General features: G+C 45.4%; 1 long non-coding RNA gene across 2 annotated transcripts in view; it reads right to left on the reverse strand.

Moving 5' to 3' along the window:
- Positions 1-12,725, reverse strand: part of LOC134479558 (uncharacterized) — a 170,587-nt gene that overhangs the window by 52,044 nt on the left and 105,818 nt on the right. For both annotated transcript variants that reach the window (XR_010053052.1, XR_010053051.1), the window contains exons 4-5: positions 11,759-12,038; positions 3,923-4,014 (exon numbers count right to left, since the gene is read on the reverse strand). This is a non-coding gene — a long non-coding RNA (uncharacterized LOC134479558). The remainder of the gene's footprint in view (positions 1-3,922; positions 4,015-11,758; positions 12,039-12,725) is intronic.

Here is a 12,725-nt window from a genome sequence, read left to right on the forward strand (position 1 = left end):
CTACTCAGCTGAATATTATCCAGCTATCCAAATCAATGAAATCCTGCCATTTCCAGCAATGGTGACGGAATTGGACATTCTTTTTCCATCAATATCTGTTCATTTTACATCCTGATTGCTGCCCCCAATTCCTGGTGCCCCCTCACAGAGTCCCTTCCCTTCCCCTCCCCTCCTCCTCTTCTCCTCTGAGAAGGTCGGGGCTCCCTTGGGTATCCCCACACCCTGTCCATCAAGTCTTTGCAGGGCTAGGCAAATCGTCTCCCACCAAGGCCAGCAAAGGCTGCCCAGCTAGTGAATGGATTCTACAGACAGGAAACCACTCCCGGGACAGCCCTCATTCCAGTCACTGGGGGACCCACATGGAGACTAAGCTGTACGCCCGCTACACTTATATTGCAACGGAGACTCTCTCCAGCCTGTGCATGCTCTTTGGTCAGTGACTCAGTCCCTGAGAGCCCCCAAGGATTCAGGCTAGCCAACTCTATTGGTCTTCCTGTGGAATAAAGACAGACAAATGGCACACGTTGTCTCCATTTGTGGAAACTGAACGTCTGTCCTACAGAAGAATGAGCCTTGAAGGCAAAGACATGGACGACTGCAAAGGCCACCAGGGAGGCCAAAAAGACGTCAGATGAGGGGCACCAAGCAGACAGGGGTGATTAGTTCTCACTTGTACAGCACCATAAGGTATCAACTGATGAAAATAATCTATATTTCCAAACTATCGGAAAAGCATAAGAAATTTCCAACACACAAAAAAGCAGGAGGATTGTGGGTTATGAGTCTGAGTTCCCTGCCAGTCTGAGCTTCAGAGATAAACTGGGTCTCAAATAACAACCGTAGAGCAAACGTACACTAACATTGGAATGGGTGAGAGCACTTGTACCTCTCTCGCTCAACAATTACATAATCTAAGAGCCACCAAAATTATACTATAGTATCTCTCTCTCTCTCTCTCTCTCTCTCTCTCTCTCTCTCTCTCACACACACACACACACACACACACTCTCGAATATGTCTTTCTTATCTCTGCCCCTCCCTTCCTCATAACCCTTTCTCCTCCACCATCCCCCCCCTTGAGAATCAAACCTTTATATTTGGGTATGTCTGTCCATCTGAGCATCCTTCCTTCTAAACCTACATCCAAACATCTTTAATAAAATATCCAACTCTGCTTCTTTATGCAGTCAGGTCTTGAGATCCTTTTCATCAATGAAGCCCCAAATCTAAGTTTGACCTGAGTTACAGTATCTGAAAGACCTGGTTCCCTTAGTCTCAGAACTCTTCAAGCCTTCTGAGGACCACAGCAGAGCTGTCTCAGTCTCTTTACCACTGACTACAGAACGGGAGTGGGGAGTAGCAGAAAGAACTTTGCACTCTCTACCCGTGTGACGTCCACCAGCTGCTCAGCCACACCTCTTATCTACCAACGCCATCTTTAACGACTTCAACTGTCTTGTCCTGCATTCAGCCTGCTGGGTTTTTAAACCTCCCCCACCCCCTTTCCCAGCTCTGTCCCGAGGCCTCAGTCTGATAAGGAGCATTTGTGGTTTCTACCGTGTGTCCTGCTGAATTCCTTACATATTTGTGGGATTCCATGATAGTTTACTTTGTTTGGAAACCCTAGTCTTCCAGGTAGAAAATCTGCCAATTGTGTCAGGGATGAGTGTGCAAAGCCTTGGTCAGAACCATAATTCTTGGATCCCTTAGGAGTCTAGTGCAAAAACCATAGTCATAGCCTTGTCCTGGGCCCTGTGGGCAGTGAGTTGTCCTGTTAAGAGACAGTCACTTTAAACAAGGAAACTAGTGTATGCAATCATTCCTTGATACAGCAGGCCTGGCAGGTGGTAGGCGGTCAATAAATATTTGATGAGTTGATGAATGAAACCCTCATCTGCCTCGATAAGAGAGTTTTTCCAGGTAGGTGATTTATCAGCACACCAGGACAGAAGAAGACATAAACGGAAGCATCAGCCGATTGCTTGAGATCCTGAATAAGGGTGGGAAAGGCTGGCACGCTGGTTTAGTACAATGGCTAAGAAGTCCCAGTGGGGAGACGTGAGGAAGCATGCTCCGAGCGTCTTGGCAACTTGAGCGATGCTAGCATACTACCAAAGCACCTCAGAGTGTGAGATGCAGGTACAGCAGCCTTCTCAGAGAGTTGGGAGTGTCGGGTTGTACAGAGGCCAGTGAAAAAGGCCGAGGAGGTGGAGCCGGGACTCCTGACATCTCCATCGAGATCTGCTACGCTCATCCAATCTGCAGTGCAGGTCTCAGGGCCAGTTCCCACTTGCTCTTCATCCTGGAGACAGCCCAGATACTAGCACGCTTGCACTCTTCATTCAGGGAAATGCAACACTCCAAGGAGCCTCTCTGAGCGTGGGGCATTTGAACTGTACCTTTAAGAAAGTACTAGGATAAACATTAGTTCTCGTTTACATGCAGCCTACCTGAAGACAACAATTACCAGGCACGCTGACTGGTTTTACGTCCACCTGACATGAGCCAGAGCCATCTGAGAGGAGGGAACCTCAGTTGAGAAATGCCTTCATAGGATCCGGCTGTAGGCACATCTGCTGGGAATTTTTTAATTTGCGATTGAAGTAGGTGGGCCCAGCCCATGGTAGATGGTTCCATTCCTGAGCTGCTGGTCCTGGGTTCTATAAGAAACCAGACTGAGCAAGCCATGAGGAGCAGGGCAGTAAGCAGGGCCCCTCCACGGCCTCCGCCTCAGCTGCTGCCCTGAGCGAATTCTTGTCCTGGCTTCTTCCGATGATGAACAATGCTATGGACGCATAAACCAAATAAACCCTTCCCTCCCCAACTTACGGTGTTTCAGCAGGAAATACTCTTAAGACATCCTCCTCTCGGCCATCTGCTTATCAAGATCTCCTTTATTTAATTTAATCAATAACTCACTCAACTAACATCCACATATGTGTTATGAGGCACGTATTGTTTTATGTGTTGAAGGCCTTATTAACCACATCACTTTTATTTTTTAAATTTGGGGATTTGAAACCACTTTTCTCACTTTAACATTTAAATTGTAGCTTGACTATAATACCTGAATTATTTTATTCTGTGATTTAAACTTTTAAGTTTTCATTTACTTAAAGCCTAACCTTAAATTCATAATGGCAGAAATTTTTTGATCAATTCAAACACACTTGTTGAGACTAGATTTTTGCAGTAATATATAACCTGTCTTTTTAATAAATATCGTGTGTATGTTTGAAAACGTAGTTCCTCAGTGATGGTAGCAAAAAAGAAAAACGATATGAAATGACAGGTCCTTACTTCCCTGTAGGAAATATCAAATAAACACTAATGATTAAATTAAGTTGTTTGTACACCCTTGAGAAGCAGCCAAAGATTTGCAACAAATTGAACACCCAGTCCTCCTCCCTTCAAAAGTCACACAGAAAATGATAGAAACATATGGTGCTTTTGTGTTTCATTTAACCTTGCTGCACCTGCTCTCCGAGAGGGCGTGGCTTGGTGGAAGTGGGCCATTCCCGGGTCCCTCTCTCAGGATGGAGGGAAAAGAATGAAAACCTTATTTGCAACACATTAGTCCATCTGTGGGCCACCCTGGGGCTTGGCTTTACAGGGGCAGGAGGAATGGAATGGTGTATGGTTTGATGTCAGGTTTAAAGTCACGAATACCAGTGGCTGGTAACTAGGAAGAGGAAGCACACAGGGAAACTTACAATCATCTAGGGACAATGGATTGCAGGGGAAATAATCGGAGAATGTTCTGGAAGCAAGTATAAAACCCTTAGGGAAATTCAGACACTTAAAAGCAAACCATGTATATATGTTCATAGATATTACATATATGTAACGTCATATACATACATCCTTATATGCGTGATAACTGATAGGAAGACTAAAATCTAAGCTTAGAGGGTATACTCACCAAAGTCCTGAATACCACCTCCCTTGTCAACAAGAGAGGACGAAGGGAAGAGCTGGCTCTTAACAGATGTTCTCACCAACATCCTCCTGCCCCTAAAACCACGAAGCATGAGAGAATTTAGTGAAAAGTAATAACATTCTAGAAAATAAAACTAAAGAAATACAGAATTTGGATATAATGAGGAAAGGCTTTAAACCACTGTTATAAATTGAATCACCAAAGGAAAGCATGGATTTTAAAAAGAAAAGGAAATAAAAAGCAGAGAGAGAGAGAGAGAGAGAGAGAGAGAGAGAGAGAGAGAGAGACTGTTCAAAGATACAACGTTGCCTTAAGGCAACAAGTTTCTCCCCTCCTTTTCTCCCATTACTTCAATAGATACAAAAGAGGTCTTTGACAAAATTCAGTATTTCTTCCTGATAAAGGCCTTGAACAAACTAGGGATAGAGGAACATAAACTATCATAATAAAAGCTACAGGTACCTAATCTGTAGCTGCCATTGTACTACATGAGAAGAAACTGAAAGAATTTCCTTTAAAATAATGAGCAAGGCTCTGCTCCTTTCTCTCTCATTCAGTTCTTGAAGCTTTAACTATAGTGATCGAGCAAGGGGAAAAATAAAAACTGACATAGATCAACTAGTCCTATTGGCAAATCCTCCAAAACCCTAAAAGTCCCCACCAGAAAAGAAATTACAGCAGGAAGCAAGCCCAATATACAAAAGGTAGACCTTTCTGTATTTCAGTAATGGGCTAGTAAGAAAGAAATTAGGAATCGAGACTGAAGTGGCTACTTCTGGTTTCTTTGGAAAGTCAGTTGTCAAGTGATGTTTGGCTGGGGCACACAGGTGAAAGGATGTCTTGCTAAAGCAGACACATGAAGGAACTTTTCACTGAAGCAGACACAGGTGAAAGGATGCTTCGCTAAAGCAAACACGTGAGAGGACACATGATGTTAAGACGAAATAAAAACATAACCCAACAAGCAGTGAACGGCGCTGGATGGCATTGGTACACCTTGTCATTCCTTACTGGTCGTCATTTGTCGTGACTTCACAAGACCTCATTTATAAGAGCTTTAAAAATACTTAGTAATATACTTAGCTACATATATGGAGGACATTGACACTGGAACTTTAAAACACGAGAGAAAAGTTTACATCACCAGATTTAGCAGAATTAACACCAATAAATTGGACACGTCAGTGGAGTAATACAAAGAGTTGATAAGGTTTTCCTGTCAAACACCCAGTGTCTTTGTCAGGATTTCTATTCCTGCACAAACATCATGACCAAGAAGCAAGTTGGGGAGGAAAGGGTTTACTCAGCTTACATTTCCACACTGCTGTTCATCACCAAAGGAACTCAGGACCAGGACTCAAGCAGGGCAGGAAGCAGGAGCTGATGCAGACAGAGGCCATGGAGGGATGTTACTTACTGCCTTGCTCAGCTTGTTTTCTTATAGAACCCAAGCCTACCAGCTCAGGGATGGCACCACCCACAATGAGCTGGTCCCTCCCCCCTTGATCACTAATTGAGAAAATGCCTTACACCTGAATTTTTTTTTTTTTGGTTCTTTTTTTTCGGAGCTGGGGACCAAACCCAGGGCCTTGTGCTTCCTAGGTAAGCGCTCTACCACTGAGCTATAATCCCCAGCCCCCTTACACCTGAATCTTATGAAGGCATTTTCACAACCGAGGCTCCTTTCTCTATGATAACTCCAGCTTGTGTCAAGTTGACAAACAAAACTACCCAGTACACCCAGTGATATTCATTACAGAAATTTAATTTAAAAAAAAAAAAAAAAAACACACACACACACACAGCACAGGAGAAGGTGTTCACAATACCTTACTTCAAACAATACTATAAAGCCAAAGGAACAAAGCCGCATTATATGAAAACAGGAGTGGCACTGGGAAAACAACTAGGTTAATGAAAAGATTAAAACTAACTGCCCCTCCCCCAACCAAAGTGCGTCTAAGACCTTAATGTTCGACATGAAATTGTATAACCACCAGAGGAAGGCAGAGAAATCATTTCAAGACTCAGGCAGGGGCAGCGACTTCTTAATGGGATGCTTGCTCCTCCGGAAATACCAGTGGTACTTGATAAGTGAGACCCTGTAAGATGAACCAGAGCTCTGTAGAAAACATGCAAATAACAGCGTAAAGAAACAGCCTACAGAACTATGTAAAGAACCAAAATTCGAACACCAAAAGAGGCGGTGATCTTACCAATAAATAGCCCACGATGCTTTGCTTTATCAGTCCTGGCAACTAGTATGGATTCCCGTAAGACAAACCCAGAAAGCAGGTGTGAAAGAGAGCAACAGGCCATACTCATTTGGATCCATGATTCCCCTTTCTGCTTTAACATTTGGGCTTTGACATAAATAGCTACAAGGGAAACACAAAGTAGAAACTCGGGGGAAGCACATCCTGGAAGAAAGAAATGATGAATGCAAAAGTTCTGGAGTGGGAACGTGTCTGCCGTACAATTTATATCTCCTTTACCACGTTCTTGCCTTGAACACAGATGGCATGCGTGTGATGTCTGGAGCTGAGGCGGCCATCTTGGAACCATGAGGTAACAACCGTGGCCAGCATGCTGTGAGATGGCATGCTGAGAGAAAGAAGAATCCGAGTACTTCTTGGATTCATTAAAAACCCACACACCAGCACAATTAATTGCCTCTTCGGGATTCCTTGTTCTGTTAGCGAACACACCCTTTGATTCATTAGTCGGTTTTTCCATTACTCGGGGCCAAACACGTTCCTCACAGACGAAACACTGCTCAATGTGGAAAGGATTATTAGACTTTGAAGGGTTTTAATCTGAGGGATAAGTCTGATTTCAACTCTTAAAAGGACGTTCTGTGAGACTGAGAACTGAGGTAAACGTGAGCATGGAGGCGCTGTGCGGTCTATGTATGCGAGCATTCTGCCTTCAGTCACACCGGAGAGGGCATCAGATCCCATTACAGATGGCTGTGAGCCACCGTCTGGTTGCTGGGAATTGAACTCAGTAAAGTATTCTTAACTGCCGAGCTGTCTCTCCAGCACTATTGTAATTTTCCAAATGTATATAATATTTTCCAAATGTAACAGAGAGCTATGTTGAGTGGGGGTTGGGGAATCAGATCTGGTTTGTCTCGTTGGAGGGTCTCTTTGGCTGCCTTCTTAGGTCAGTTCAGAGACAGGGGTAGTAACAAGGATTATCAGAGAGTGATATCAAGGTGGGTGGACAAGGGTGATGTCATCAAAGAGAAAGTGGGGGAGGGGAACCATGGTCACCAGAAGAAGATGAGATGGCAGTCACCTTGTGGCAACTGAGGGTTTGGGGGTGAGGGTTCTCTAGTGGATATGCTAATGGAGTACACATGAGGTGGACAGGCAGGAGCAATCGGGTAGAAGGAGATGGTACTGTGATCTCAAAGACAACAGACAGTGTAAAGAGTCCCACCACACCCTGTAGAGTTACAGATCTTTGTGGATGTTTCAGATGCGGACATCGAACTGCTAGACAGGAGCATGTGCGCTTTTGGACCTCTGAAGGCTAGCGTTGTAAATATGGGTTCATCTGCGTACATGTGTGCGGTGGGATGTGATGGTCATCTGAAGAGAGAAAGGCACCTGCCAATCATGTGGTCATGACGGGGCTGGGGGGGGTGAGGTTGGGGGGAGGAGCCTCCACAGGAGGGCAGGAGAGCTTGGCATGCTGGGAACTGAGATGCTTCACAAAGGGGTGGGAGGTCTTTCTTCTTGTGCCAAGAACAAACAGGACAAACTCAGAAAACGCCACTCAAATAGACTGAAGAAACCAAATTTATCTTTTAATAGTTTTGCTTAAGGGCTAGCAAGACGGCTCAGACTGTAATGGCACTTGCCACACCTGACAATCGGAGTTCAACTCCTGTAACCCACATGGTCGTAGAATAGAACCGGGATCTCCATATGTGGGCCACGTCGTAAGCACAGCCCCCTATCCCAGGAAATAAGTTAAAAACAAACAAACAAACAAACAAACAAACAAAAAAGAACTCAGGGGGAAGCTCATGCCTTCCAAGAGGTTTGTTTTCTTTCTGCTTGCCTCGTTCACCACCATCCAGTCATCCAGTTTCCTCCTTTTCGCTATACAGTTCTTGGTTACTGTCCAAAGTCTTGTGTGAAGTGAGTACCCTGGTAGCCTGAGGCAAGCAGCAGACACGCCCCTTTCTTTTGTGGCTTTTCTAACTACGTTTCTCCAGGGCTAAAAGGTACCGGTCAGACAAGAGTTGTGACTTCTCTGCCTCCTATCCATCAAACCTTAAGCCTAGCCAGCTGTACGTCATTCTTTTATTTAATTCACTTAGTTTCTCACAGGCAGCAGGCCGTGTTCCTGTGGGTTTATTTTACTGTATTATGCGCAGTCCGTGTGACTGCACAGCACACAGTCAAATGCTGTGAACACGTAATCATTTAAATGAATGCAGGTGCCCCGTGTGCCCACATGCTGTAAAGCCACCCTCCGTGCTGCGTGTGGAAGGAAGATGGTGGGCTTGGCTGTACACACTACATATCCTAATTTCTTTTTAATTTCATCCTTTGAGCGCTTCTTTTTTTTTGGTTCTTTTTGGTTCTTTTTTTTTTTTTTTTTTTTTTTTTTTCCGGAGCTGGGGACCGAACCCAGGGCCTTGCGCTTCCTAGGTAAGCGCTCTACCACTGAGCTAAATCCCCAGCCCCTGAGCGCTTCTTTTTTAACCTAACAATAAAGCAAGATGAACCGTGTGCAATGGATCTTCGCCCAGCGCCAGACTTTAACCACCCTTGAATCACAGGGAGAGAAGAAAACTTGCAAATGTGAATTGTTTTTTTTTTTTTTTTAAACTTTGGGATTTAAACAAAAAACAAAAGCAAAAACCAAATCCGCACTCTTTAAAATTAGACATTAGCACCTTCAGCAAGTATCACACCCCGGAAAAGAGATGAAAGAAATTAAATTATCTTCTGTGCTGATAATCCAGCTCGAAGAAACATGGACGGGGGCTCCTTTAATGTCCCTCTGACAGCTCCTGATGAAGCCTCCGGGCTCGCTAATGTAATCAACCCTGGCATACTTCATTCATGCTGACTAGGATTGTATTATTAACATGACCACGTTATTTCATAATTACCTTTTCTTTCTTCAATCGCAAACTAGAGCGAGTGAGATGGAAACACGCGAGGGTTCTTTGAATCAGTTCCTGAAGTGTTGGCTCAAGCATGTGTCTAAGTCCGGTCCGAAGAGAATGAGGATGGGTCCGTTCTCACTACTGGACCTCCTCCAGCCGGTGTGAGGCAGTCACAGCCCTTCACTGCTATAAATGCTGCCATGAAGAAAAACCTTCAGCGCTGACCACTGGTTACCCCAAACACATGCCCAGGTGCTTCTCAAAAAGTCATAGGTGGTCACTTTATCAGATGCTCCAAAAGGGCTCCTCTAGTGCAGATTCCCGTTCTCCGTCCTCTCAGTCAGGGTCTCTGAAGGGAACGTGGGCTCTGTAGAAGTCTTGATGTCAGAGCTCAGTAGCCATTGAAGTCAACTACTTTACATTAGCTACGTTTTCGCCAATGATGACGTCATCTTTAAGCTGCCGCTAAACATGCACTCTTATCCACCTACACCTATGTAGGCATGACCTCCACCCTGCCGAACCCCTGTTCTTAAGCAACGCTACTATTGAAGACTCTGCGAAGCAACGTATTTGGCGTTCACCGGGCCAGCACACCTGTTGAAATGGCTTTGACACAAGCCGGGCACCCGACTCAGGCTGAGACAATGGGATCGTTCTAATGGTTAAGAAGTATCACTAGAGAACTCGACAGATTTTAAGGCTAGGGTAGTCTGGGGACTGAGTGGGTGCACGGGAAACAACCAGGCTGTGGTGGGAAGCATCAGGTGAGCAGGTGGCACAAAAGTAAACACTGCAGAAAGAAGGTGCGGCAGAGACGTGGGAAGGAAGAGGTGGGACGAAGGAATTGGTTCCTGAAGGCTCCTCGGCTTACAACCCAAACCTCCGGGGCTCTGAGCTCAGACTCCACCTCCATAAGCCAGAGGGCTCGTGGCCTGCCTCACACAGGTTCCTTCTCTTTAAACCAATGTGCTCTGGGGCTGCTGCGCTCAGGCTCCACCCACATGAGCCAGCGAGCCCCTGGGCTACCGAACTCAGGCTCCACCTCCACGAGCTACTGTGCTCTGCTGCTCCGGTCTCCTTACTTTTCATCGTGGTCTCCTTACTTTTCATCGTTCAGGATAAGCAAGAAGAGTTCCGAGTCTATGCCAAGACTAGAGACATTTTTTGGTTTTGTATTTTGAGACAAAAACCTTTTTTTTTCTTCATTTAAAACAAAGAAAGAAAAATTGGCAGGGGTGGGCGGGGTTCATAAAATCTTACAAAGCAGAGATGCAACCCCTGCGTTATAGAGGCTCCAGGCATTAATGTCATCTCTCTTCTTCTTCTTGGAAACGTTGAGGGACAAATCAACAGCGAACAAGTCCTGTTACCTTGGAGGTGAATTAGTTATTTCTCTGTTGCTGTGCTAAAATACCATGACCAAGGCGACTTATAGAAGGAAGAGGGTTTGGGCTTACCGTTCCAGAGACATAGAGCCCATAGTGACAGAGGGGTTGGGGGAACATGGAGGCAAGGGGATGTCGTGGCACAAATGTGGTGGCAGGGAGGCAAAAGAATAGGAGTGGGAAGCCAGGGGCTCACATCTAAACCCAAAGCATGAAGCACACTTGGAAGTGAGGCTTTCAGCTCGCAAAGCCTATCCCCAATGACACAATTCCTCTAGCAAGGCCACACCCCCTAAGCCTTCCCAAACAGTTCCGCCAACAGGGAACCAAGTTTCCAATACCAGAGCCTATGGGGGGGGGGGGCGCATTCCCATTTAAATCACCACAGAAAGTCATCCATTTCCCAAACCTATTTCTGCTGGGATCGACTGCAAATAAGTAATCATCTAAGATTTTGGCTATCAAGATAAAAAACAGGGAAACTGCTGTCAGCATTGACAGTAACCAAACCCTAGCAGGCTTGCTTAAGGCAGGCAGCGAACAGCACTAGCTCCTTACACAAAGGAATGCTCATCTCCCCATAGACACAGCCAGCAAGGGCGGAAAGGCTCTAACGAACAGCACTGCACACATTCCCCATTCCCTTTTACTCCTGCCTCTAACACTCCTGGCTCCTCTCCCCCAGTCACTCTGTTCCAGAAAAGAGAGCCAGGAGCTACAGGGGCCCCTGGGCCGATCTGCAAGGCCCACGGTGCCAGGTTCCAGCTGCAATTAATTTCCCAGAAAAAGTTCTGAACCTCTGCAACGCATTTCAATTTGAAATGCTGATATAGCCGTCAACCGCCGCGGTACACGAGCATAAATCTGGAGCATAGATAGTTTTTGTTGGTAATAATGGAGAACAACATACATTTAATTAGCATGAGATTTAGGCAATGTGCAGTGTAATAAAACAATATTCTAATTAGGTTGGGGAAACTTGTTTGAATATGATTTGTGCAGTGCCATTCGAAGGAGTTCATACAAACTGCACAGAAATATGCTTCTACTAAGCAAACAAGCATCCCAAACAAAAGACACAGGGCTTTATGTCCTTGAACAGTGGACTCAGGACAGCCCAGGATTAAAAACAAATGCTCTCCGGTCATCTGGAGCAGCCCGTTCAGGGGGAAATAGATCCCAGGGTCTAAGCCTAAGCCAGAGGTTGGTGACATTGAATGTCCTCACACGGGGGGATTGATGCTTTGAGTTCCCCAAATTCCTGCACGAAGCCTGTTACCCTTTACCTAGGAATCCCACCTGTGCCCACATCCAAGGATTCTGGCGTTGTTAAAGACACATTTCCCAAGAGACCTCCAGTCCTTCAAACTCGGTGTGTGAGCCCAGCCGACACTGGGAGAGCATCTGGCTGGTGGAACTCTGACATCAGGAAGCCTGGAGCAGAATCTCGACCTCAACTGAAAAGTCCCGTGCGAATCTGAGAACGTTTCTAGACATTTCTGCGCTGTGCTCTCCTGATCTGCAAACACGGGAGGCCAAGGTTCCTTCTGGGTGATGTTTGAGGGCTCTCGAGTGACTCCTGTGAGAGAAGGAACAGAAGTGAAAGTGCTGGAAGAAGAAGGAGGCCCTGCAGACACTAGTGCTGGCTCACGCCTCCCAAGTGCACAGAATAGCAGTGGGAAGCAAGACAGCTTCTTAGAGAAACAGGCCTTGGGTTTTCTTAAAGGCATTAAAGAGTCAGAACAGTATTTAGAATGAGTTCACCTCGATTGCTGTCGAAGTATTTTTTCTGAGTCTAATAATCTCACTTTAAAAACAAACAGTAATTTTAATATTTACCTAAAAGGAAGACATAGACAATGGCTTCTTGAAGCCCTTAAAAAGTAAAATAGATAATCCAGACACCTTCAGGGAGCCTGGAAATTAAATGTGTAGACCCTCCCTTACCATGTCCTGACATCTGTCCTGGAGTACTCACTGTGAGTTATGGATACCGTGGGCCTCTATCAAGTTACAGTAGCCCATTTAAAGCCTTCACTTAAGCTCCCAATGTCTGCCCCCAGTCCCTCCATTTTTAAGGTTTGAGATTTAAAGGGCCAAATGCATGGTTTGAAGGTTAGTTAATCCCATGACTGTCACCTCGTCTGCCAAGAAACTGGTTAGAGGCAACAGCCTACGTCACTCCATTTCTCTCCTCATCCAGAAATGTTGCTTCTGATCCGTTCTGATAAGTGCTTTAAATTGCAGTATCTAAACTGAAGCCCCG

The sequence above is a fragment of the Rattus norvegicus genome, chromosome 7 (assembly GCF_036323735.1).
Source record: "Rattus norvegicus strain BN/NHsdMcwi chromosome 7, GRCr8, whole genome shotgun sequence".
Taxonomy (NCBI): Eukaryota; Metazoa; Chordata; class Mammalia; order Rodentia; family Muridae; genus Rattus; species Rattus norvegicus.